We start from the raw sequence: 11,791 nt of genomic DNA, 5'->3' as shown, positions 1-11,791 counted from the left end.
TCAAGCCTAGCTTCACACAAGCACTTAGTCCTAAAATATTTTGACATTTCATGTTACACACTACAAACTTTAGGTTATATTCTACTTGCTTATACTTAACTAATACATAACACTGTCCTATTATCGGCACAATATTACCCGTGTAAGAATGCACACGGCCACTGTAGGGACTTAAATTTTTAACATAAAGGCCTAATTCCTCATAATCGAATTTTGACAGAATATTTATCATCGATCCTGTATCTAATTTGAATTCTAATCGCTTACCAATAAAGTCCAAAAACGTAGTCCATTCCTTCGGCTTGCCCTCACCAATTACATTCACATAAATTAACTCATCATCGGATCTGTCCGATTCACTACACTCACTTATTTTGTGAACCCGTTTTCCCACTGATTTACACCTCCGGGCAAAATGGCCTCGGGATTTACACGTAAAACAAATAGCTTGAATAGCTGGGCAACGCTGCCCGTCACAAAAATCCTGGCCGCACCGATCACACGCACGGCCCTCCCGGCGCACGGGCCGCGCCGGCCGGCGCTCCTCGCCGCGCGCCCCGTCGCGCCAGGAGCCGCGCGCGCGCCTCGGCCCCGACCCGTCGCCTCGATCCCTGCCTCGTCCAGCCTCGCGACCGCTCCGACCGGCCACTCCATCCACCTGTATGCTCGTACTTGCCTCCTGTATTTGACGGCTTTCATGTCTGGATGCCTCATCAGCCTCGCAAATTTGCACCGCCTTCGCCAGATTTAGATCATCCGTCCTCAACAGGCGATCTCTCACGACATTATTAGATATACCGCATACGATCCGATCTTTTATTAAATCATCCGTGAGCTGCTCGAATTTGCAATCTTGGCTTAGTAATCTGAGGGCGGTTACATATTTACCTATAGGCTCACCTTCGCTTTGATTTCTTGTAAAAAATTTAAATCTTAACATCGTCACGTTAGCCTTTTTGGTTCCAAAAAAGTCATCAAATTTACTTTTTAAACATTTCAGGTCGTCTGCACTTTCACCCTTACTGTACGTGAATGTAGAATAAATTTCGTAACCGTCTGGCCCGATGAGGTTTACCATCAAGCTGGCCTGCACATCCTGAGTTTCCTTTATTATCCCTGATGCTTTGAGGAATATTTCAAATTGCTTCCACCATTTTGACCATGCATCGGCCCGTGCGGCCGGACTTCCTTCAATGTTAAGCTCGGGTGGCGGTCGAGCGTGCTCCATTCTTACTATTTTTTAATTATCACTTTACTATTAATACTATTATGACTTATTATTTCCATATAACATCATAATTATCCTTTATTTTATCCTTTTTCACTCTCGCACGCTGCCACCATGTAATGAAACAAGGCAGGGCGACCAACAACTAATTTATTATCAAAATACCCTCAAGTACATTATAGTAATAATTACACTACACTATGATAATTACTTATATCATATTCATTAATCCTATTTGTAAACCTACACTCAAAATTATACCCACTTGTACCTACGTTAATTGCACAAGCATATTCGATTCTCAGATGTCTTATTCATAATCTATGGAGCCTCACTTTTGACTTGCTTCTATGCAAGCAGTTCATAAAATCCATCTTAGTACGTACCTATACCTACCTAGCCAAATAGAAATCTTGAAAGCGTAGGGAGCTACTCATCTTCAATTTACCCGGATGTGGGTTGAATAAACGTAAGGATAAAGGAAACAAACCCGACTATTTTGGTCTACTGTCCTCATTGTCAATATTCCCTCGATGTTTCAGCTACCATGTTAATCTTGCTCCACAGATAATCTTAAGTATCTAAAGATATTTCTTTAAAAAATTAATGTATGGATTCTTGCAAATGATCGATAAAGTTACTATGCTTTATCGATCATTTGCAAGATTTACAGGCAAAAAAATATACCACCCACAAACGTAAGTAGTTAATTAACGTAACGTAATTATCGGACTGTATAAATATTAATGACTTTTTAAATAATATCTCTAATATTAATATAAACTTATTGTGTGTACATTTCAACATTAGATCTCTTATAAAAAATTTCGCCACGCTAGAACAGTGTATACTTACTTCGAATAAATGTATTGACGTAGTTATCCTCACCGAAGCTAATATATCTGATAAAATAAGTTGCCTTTATCATATAAATGGCTATCAAATGTTCACAGCTCTAAGAAAGTCAAGAAGGGGCGGTGGCATTATCGTTTATGTACGTAATAAAAACAAATGTAGCATAAAAAATATTAGAACAACCTACTTCGAAAATATATTATTTACAATAACCACCCCTTCTAACTACACTGCGAACATTTGTGCTATTTACCGTCCTCCTAATACAAGTAAAAACCTATTTATCGACGAACTCTTTACCACTATTGATAAATTCGCAAAAACCACAGATTTTTACTTTCTAGGAGATATTAATATAAATCTGAGACTAGACAACCCTATAAAACATAAATACAGTAACATGCTGCACAGCCTAGGCCTTATGTGCGGGATCACTGCACATACTAGGATTGAATTATGTAATGGCAAAATAAGCAAATCGTGTATAGATCACATTTATGCTCGATCCCGCACACAAGACCTGTATACGGCGGCGATCGGTACGACACTGGCTGACCACCGGGCGGTGATACTCGCTTGCCTCGGCGCTCGAACACAGGATGTTCCGAAATATAGAACTTGTCTTAACAACCAAAAGTTATTCTCATCATTAGAACAGATAGATTGGGGGCCTACAAATAACATGACGTGTCCAATATCTATATATAATTACCTAAAGACTAGACTTACGGAATGCTACAAAAAATCTGAATATAAAATAAAAATAAAACCTAACAACGTACGAAGTCAAAACATATGGATCAATAAAAAAATTATACAAGCATGTGAGTATAGGGATGATTTGTTCTTAAAATGGATAAAAAACACGAATGATCTAATCGCAAAACAAAAATACAATAAAGCCCGAAACTACGCCAATATGTTAATTCAAAAAACTAAAAATAAAACCACAAAGTCGGACATTATCGCAAACAAAAATAACCCTAAAAATCTATGGAATATATTGAATAGGCTAACTGGCAAAATGAAGTCTTCAATAGACGAAATACTGCAAAGTACTTTTGGTGGTCATTGCAAAGATATTGCAAACAATTTTGCGGATACGTTTAACAATAGTGTCAAACGGATAATTCCTAAATGCTCCGAACCATTGCTCGACAATTCAACATATAGCTCTTCAGCAAATGTCACCATGCGCTTTAAGCCTGCAGATCCCAAATCAGTAGAAAAAATAATCAAATCTCTAAACAGTAATAAAGCACCAGGAGTAGATCGAATAAGAGCTATTGACATAAAAATGCTATGTGGAAAAATTAAAGCAACCCTATCGAACCTGATAAATGCAAGCGTAATTACAGGTAAGTATCCTACTGAACTAAAAACTGGCATTGTAAGACCAATACATAAAAAAGGCAGTAGGCTCGATTGTGATAATTATAGACCGATAACGATATTACCTACGGTTGACAAAATCGTCGAAAAATACATTAGTAATCAAATACACAATTTTTATGATAGCAATGACATACTAACAAACAATCAATATGGATTCCAACCACGTAAGAACACTACTCAATTGCTTTCAGCATTCACAGATAGTGTATACAAACATATCGACAGTAAAAAGCATATTTTGGCCGTATTCATTGACTACAGCAAGGCTTTTGACACACTAAGACATAATAAACTGTTGCAAACCTTAGAGGACAGCGGAATTAGAGGTAAGCTACTCACATGGTGTGAAAACTACCTGCAAGAAAGATCTTACAGGGTTAGAGTTGGTGACGATGATAGTCTTCCAGTTCAGGTAACGGAAGGAACGGCACAGGGATCCGTACTAGGACCTTTGCACTACCTTACTTACGTAAATAGTCTGTCCAACACCATAAAGAAGTGTGAGATCTACCAATTTGCAGATGACACTTGTTTAGTTGCCGCGGCCGACAATATAGAAGAGGCGCTCACGCAACTTCAAGATGATTTCGACTCGCTGGCAAAATGGTCTCACGACGCAGGGCTGGTGCTCAATGCCAGCAAAACTAAACTGATATACATTAGCACCAGCCACAATAGAAGCTCGTACAAGCCTAAACTAATAGCGCATAATCACCATTGCCTTCATGTGAATACCGCTAAGAATCTGACACCTTGTACCTGTGATACAATCGACGTAGTTGACAAGCACACCTATCTTGGGCTTGTCATCGACAGTCGACTTAACTGGACAGACCACGTTAACCATGTGTGTGAAAGGCTTAGAGGGATATTAGCAAAATTTTCGCTAATAAAATCTAAAATACCATACAAAACTCTCTTATTACTGTACATTTCTTTGGCAGAATCGGTTATATCATATGGGTTGTCAAGCTACGGAAGAACATACAAAACTCACCTTGATAAAATATTCGCACTTCAAATACGGATCCTAAAGCAAATAGTTCCAAATAAAATCAAATTAGCTCATAAAGATGATTATCGTAAACTATTTGCTTTCTGCAAAATAATACCAGTACATGAAAAAACAGAACTGACATTATTACTTGAGCAATATTTTAATGAAAACTTAAGAAAAGTGCAGACCCCATATTCAGCCCGAAGAATTGACAACCCTAAACTCTTATTACCTAAATATAACAACTTATATGGAAAAAGAAGATTGAATTACGTCATACCTTACTTAATTAATCAGCTCCCTAAGTCATTAACCGACGTAATAAATCAAAAAAATATAAAAGTTAAATTAAAGGAATACTATCAACAAATTATAATATCGAAGTATAATAATTAAACTGTATATTCTACAGTCTAATTATTGTACCTATTTAATTTTGTAAATAACGTGCCAATAATATCGAAATATTGAATTGATAAATAAGTATCCACTTGTTACTACAACCTACACTTACTAATAATAGTAATATCTTAATTCACTAATAATACTAACAACTAAACTTACCTATAATACTTATAATAATACTAACAACTTAACTTACTACTAACATATAATAATATCAATCATATATTTAGCATCATATTTGATAGTTACATTACTTGAACTAAACATTGCACTTACACAAAACAAAATCATCCTGTACCAAAGTTATAAATCACACACGAAGTAGTGTTAGTAAGATATCATATTACATGAAGTAGTGTGAGTGAGCGTCGACTGGTTTTACCACGTCTTACGCTATTCGCACCATCCTACCTACCAACTTTTTTTTTATCTACCTACATATATTTAGAATTCTTATTGATAACCCATATTTAGCCTAATGTTGTTAGTTTATAAGTTTAGTAGTAAGTACTAGTAGAAATTGTTATACTAGATTAAATTATTGTTACGTGCACTACACATTGTCGACGACAGGTGTGCGGAAAAACTGATAAAGTTTATGAATACACCTGTTTTGTAAAATTTGTAAAAATTTGTTCTTAAATAAATAAATTATTATTATTATTATTATTATTATTAAGTAGTTAATTAAGTACGGACTGGTTTCTTTTGAATTTCAAAGCTGTTTTGCATTTCTTTATAAAAACCTAATGAGTAATATTCATTTAGTTTCTACAATTTTACCCAGAAATCGATACTAAAACATTATAACATAATTTATTATTATTCTTCACAAAACACTAGAGGTGCAGTTGAAATCTTCGCTTAGCTTAAATGAGATATTGTAATTCCTTTCTCCACTCAGTCAGAATAACACCTATACAGATTTAAGCTAATTAAGATCTTCGCACACTAAACAGACTCGACGCAGACGCTACTTTGACTCGACTGTATGTGAATGGCCAATTACTTAACGCATGGTCCACGCATAATCCACTTTTTTCAATTAAATATTTAAAACACCGAAAACACGATATATTTCCATGCTAAACTGTTATTCGAGTTGCAGTGGAGCCAACCGCAATCTAGTCTGTGTAAAGACGCAATCACAGACATATTACATGCACACACACAAACACACACATACACAAACTCGAGGTCAACTCCACTTTTAGGTCTTCGCAGACCTATAAAGTGCACCTAAATATATCAATTTGCGGTAATTTTTATTTCCGATTTTGCCAAGTACAAACGAAGGCTTGCAATCTCCATAACTCGTTTGGCGATAAAACATGCGATTTATAAATCAAAAATTAAGCCCAATTTACTATAATGGCTGTATTTTATATTTTATGGACAAGGCTGTAACACCTTGATGAATTCGATACCTAACCTGATATACTTAGGTACTTTTCTTTTTACTTTCGCAGTAAGACTGGTTTGAAATTAAGATAATAATTGCTGGTGTGATTGCGGTTAACTTGAACCATATTTAAGTTAAATACCGTTCACTTATAATTGAGGCTTTTAGTGACATTTTAGTAAAATTCAAAAGATACCTTAATTTTTTAATCGTTTACCTTGCGACCGAAAAGCTGAAAAATAACGAATTATTTACTCCATATAAGTAAATAAAAATAAATTAGAGTGTCTGTCTATGATTTTGAAATGAATACAGATTAAGTTTGGCACATTCTTTATTTTATTTACCTGGTCGTTACGAAGATTCAATCACACCTAGTTACAAATTGTTTCTATTAATTTTCAAAACGGCTGGAAAGATTTTGACAAGACATTCACATTTCACAAGCAGGTAAAGGACTGAAGGTAAGTATAAAAATCGGCCAAGTGTGAGTTGGAAGGTTTAGGTACAAGAAATAGCACTTTTTAACTTTTTTTTTAATTTTCATGGCGGTAATTTTGAAATTTTTAGTATTTGTTGTATTAGCCTAATAAATAAAATTCTATGAATATTTCAGCTTTCTACCTATTACGATTTACGTGATACAGCCCGCTGACAGACAGACGGACGGACAGCGGAGTCTTAGTAACAGGGTCCGGTTGGCACCCTCCGGGTACGGAATTCTAAAAATGATCACAGTTTCAAATTTTTTCTCAGAAGTCTAAGGGATCTAACTGTAAGAGATTTTCTTTAACCAAATCCGTCCGCGAAAAATCTCCGGCAAAAGCTAGTGTTGAAATACGAAAATTATATTAATTGTAAAAAATAATTACATAAAATAAATGCACAAAATAAACACACCAAATGGGAATATTGTATTAATTACTGTAAAAAATAATTATATTAAATAAATGCTTATTAAAATTAAAAATATTTCGTGCGCATATTGTGACCCAGTAGCTCAACAGTTTAGGATCAAACTGAAATCTCTAAGGTTCTTTAGGTAGATTTCGTAATTGAAGAGTCCTCCTAGCTAAAACCTTTTACTCCTAGTTAAAAAGTGGGTAAGGTAAAAGAAATATATTGCCTGATCCTTTCGACGCTCCGTACAGCTCTTCATATTATCTGAAACGAACGAAAAATGGTTCGCCGTGCGTGTTGATTTGATGTGAACCACATAGAATGCTAACGTTCACGAATTTGAGCCTCGATAGCTCAACGGTTGAGGAGCGGACTGAATTCCGAAAGGTCGGCGGTTCAAATCCCACCCGTTGCTTTATTGTCGTACCCACTCCTGGCACAAGCTTTACGCTTAATTGGAGGGGAAAGGGGAGTATTAGTCATGATATTAGCATGGCTAATACTCTTTAAAAAAAATTCTTGCTGTTCTGTGGTAGAAACGGTTCTAAAGCTATTTTATGCAGACTAGATAATATAGATTTTTTTTTTATAATTAGGTACCAAAACTGATAAAAATTATTACCAGCAAAGTAGTAAGTAGTTACTCAGTAGGACAAACTTTTTATAATGATGAGTTACCTAATTTAAAACTTTACTCCTTTAACTACGCGGCGAGAGTGGCATGGGAACCGCAACTTTAACTACCATATTGGAGTTAGAACACGAAGTTTCTACATGATTATACCTAATGTGTTAACGTTTATTATCAGACTTAACTAAGGTATCTAGAAATCACGAATTTTAATGTCACATTATACAATGTGTATCGTCAGCGATGACATATTTATGTCACTGCTTATGGCTTCGTAATATAGTCTGATCAGCCTGATTAAAAAGCTATGTGTCATTCTGTGTCATTGGGTGATGAACAGGGTCGCTCGGAGTAAGAAACTCTACGTGACAGCTACGTGATGATCAAATCAACAAGTGTAAATTAAAAATTTATAACACCCCCGACAGTGACGGTTACAGTAACTAGAAAAGAGGTGATAACTTTCAAATGGCTGAACCGATTTTCTCGGATTATAGCTAAGAACACTCTCGATCAAGCCACCTTTCAAACAAAAAAAAACTAAATTCATTCGGTTTCTTCATCGGTTCATTAGTTTAGAAGCTACGATGCCACAGACAGATACACAGATACACACGTCAAACTTATAACGCCGAAAGGTCGGCGGTTCAAATCCCACCCGTTGCTTTATTGTCGTACCCACTCCTGGCACAAGCTTTACGCTTAATTGGAGGGGAAAGGGGAGTATTAGTCATGATATTAGCATAGCTAATACTCTTTAAAAAAAATTCTTGCTGTTCTGTGGTAGAAACGGTTCTAAAGCTATTTTATGCAGACTAGATAATATAGATTTTTTTTTTATAATTAGGTACCAAAACTGATAAAAATTATTACCAGCAAAGTAGTAAGTAGTTACTCAGTAGGACAAACTTTTTATAATGATGAGTTACCTAATTTAAAACTTACTCCTTTAACTACGCGGCGAGAGTGGCATGGGAACCGCAACTTTAACTACCATATTGGAGTTAGAACACGAAGTTTCTACATGATTATACCTAATGTGTTAACGTTTATTATCAGACTTAACTAAGGTATCTAGAAATCACGAATTTTAATGTCACATTATACAATGTGTATCGTCAGCGATGACATATTTATGTCACTGCCTATGGCTTCGTAACATAGCCTGATCAGCCTGATTAAAAAACTTTGTGTCATTCTGTGTCACTCTGTGCCAGTGGGTGATAGACAGGGCCTCTCGGAGTAAGAATCTCTACGTGACAGCTAAGTGAATCAACAAGTGTAAATTAAAAATTTATAACACCCCCGACAAGTGAAGGTTACAGTAAATAGAAAAGAGCTGATAACTTTCAAACTGCTGAACCGATTTTCTTGGATTATAGCTAAGAACACTCTCGATCAAGCCACATTTCAAACAGAAAAACTAAAATTCGGTTTCTTCATCGGTTCATAGGAGCTACGATGCCACAGACAGATACACAGGTACACAACGCAAACTTATAACACCCCTCTTTTTGGGTCGGGAAAAGCACCCAACCAAAAAAAGGGTGGGGGTGCACCCAGTTCTCATAACGATAGACATTGGGGTACCAAGGTACTGAAATGGGGACAATACACCGGAAATCGCAGCGTTGGGACGTGGGACTAGATGTCTCCCTACTAGACGACACACAATAAATACCAAGCAAGTCACTGGACACAAGCGGTACAAGTTCGTGTTTTGTGGAAATCTTTGTTAGAAACTTTCATCCAGTCGTGATTTTTTTTTATTCAGCAGTGGACGTCTATTGGTCAGATGAAGACGAGAGAGATATCTTTCGTTATTCCTATCAACAAAAATAATACCAAGTATTTAATGCGTTCTGTGAAAATAATCCATCAGTTTAATGTCTATCTGTTGAAACATCAACAATGATTCGATCAACCTGTAAGAGCGGTTACGCACTGTTCGCATGCGAATCCGCGAAAATACGGATATAAAATTCTCGGACCGAATTCGGATATTGCTTACGCACTAATTCGATCTGTGATCAAAATCCAAGCTATTCATTGGACGTCTTTAAGATAATCTACGTCATATTATGTCCGATTTGAATCCAAGGCACAACCGAGATATTTTCAAGGATGAGGACGGAACTCGGATGACGGAATTCGGACCTAATGCGTAAGCTACCATACAAATAATTATATGACTACTTCGGAAGGTACTTTCACGGATTCTGATCGGATGAGTGCGTAACCACCGCCCTAAAGGAGTGATTAGACAAAGGTGGTTTTCACAAGTAATATCAATGTGACTCATACCAATTCCACCCAAAGTGACAAAAATTTATTCCTATAGATAATAATAAATTCTGGTGCCAAATATAAAATCAGCTTGCCAAAAAAATTCGTAATCCAATCAAAAGTATCCCGATAACCTCTTACAAATCTATTACGGAAATAACCCCATTTCCGTCGGGTCTTGTCTAAAATTTTTCCCTTCACTCAACTGAAGTACTGAGAGGGAAATTTAAATGAAATCCAAATCAGTTCTAATATTTTATTAATTTATTTATTCTATGGCGGAATTTAAAACGAATAATTGCATATTATCCTGCGATGTAGAGTCGTACCTGAAGAAGCTGAAGTGGCAATGGCAATTTTTGTTTTAACTTATCGTTAAAGCTTGTGCTTGGAGTAACTACGATAAAAGTGCAAAGGGTGGAGTTCAAACTGGCGACCTTTGAGCTTTCAGTCCACTTCTTTAACCGTTGAGTTATTGAGACATTATGCTTATGATAAAGTAAGCTTTGCCATAGTCCTCTGCACTCCTATTCAAACATATTTTGCTCAAATCCACTCAAACACGGCGAACCAAATCGAAATTGTTCCGGAATATTCAACAAATTTCGTGCTCACATAATGAATGTCGGTTATGCGGCGCGAGGAACAAATTAGAAATTTCCGTCACTTCTTGAGTCTGTTTAAACTGTTTATTTGATTTTCATATATTTTCTAATCAAGAGTTTGGGACCGGAAGTATGCGCATCCCTAATCTAATCATGGTTAAACAAGAGGTTGCATATTAATTTACTTCCGGCATTGCCCTTGCACTATGTTGAATTAAAAAAAACAGATAATTCCTGTAGATAAGTAAAATTATTTGCAATCCTATAATAAAAGAAGTCCTATTAGTGACAGATTAAATACAAGAGATGTAAACAATATCTTCTCAATATACAAGTGTAAATTAAAAATTTATAACACCCCCGACAAGTGAAGGTTACAGTAACTAGAAAAGAGCTGATAACTTTCAAACCGCTGAACTGATTTTCTTGGACTATAGCTAAGAACAAAAGCTGTGATAGCCTAGTGGTTAGAACGTCCGCCTCCTAACCGGAGGTCGGGGGTTCGATCCCGGGCACGCACCACTAACTTTTCAGTTATGTGCGTTTTAAGCAATTAAGTATCACTTGCTTTAACGGTGAAGGAAAACATCGTGAGGAAACCTGCATGCCTGAGAGTTCTCCATGTTCTCAAAGGTGTGTGAAGTCTGCCAATCCGCATTGGGCCAGCGTGGCAGACTATGGCCTAAACCCTTCTCATTCTGAGAGGAGACCCGTACTCAGTAGTGGGGCGGAAATGGGTTGATCATGATGATGATAGCTAAGAACAGTCTCGATCAAGCCACCTTTCAAACAAAACAAATTAAATTAAAATCGGTTCATTAGTTTTGGAGCTACGATGCCATATACAGATACACACGTCAAACTTATAACACCCTTATTTTTGGGTCGGGGATTAATAAAAGGAAAAGCTGACTGGCTGATCAATCAACGCGGCACAGCACAAACTACTGGGCGTTTTACAGATTTCCAATGCAAAAAACTCACAATGTCTTTGAGTTTAGTTTTTACAATTACACATTAAGTATATTATTGTAGATTGAAAAATTTTAATAAACCGGTTCCCTGTTCTGTAAAGAAAATCCGTTAG

Source organism: Maniola jurtina, chromosome 7 (genome assembly GCF_905333055.1).
Source record: "Maniola jurtina chromosome 7, ilManJurt1.1, whole genome shotgun sequence".
In the NCBI taxonomy this organism is placed as follows: Eukaryota; Metazoa; Arthropoda; class Insecta; order Lepidoptera; family Nymphalidae; genus Maniola; species Maniola jurtina.
The sequence above is the reverse complement of the archived record's forward strand: the minus strand, read 5'-3'. Positions refer to the sequence as shown.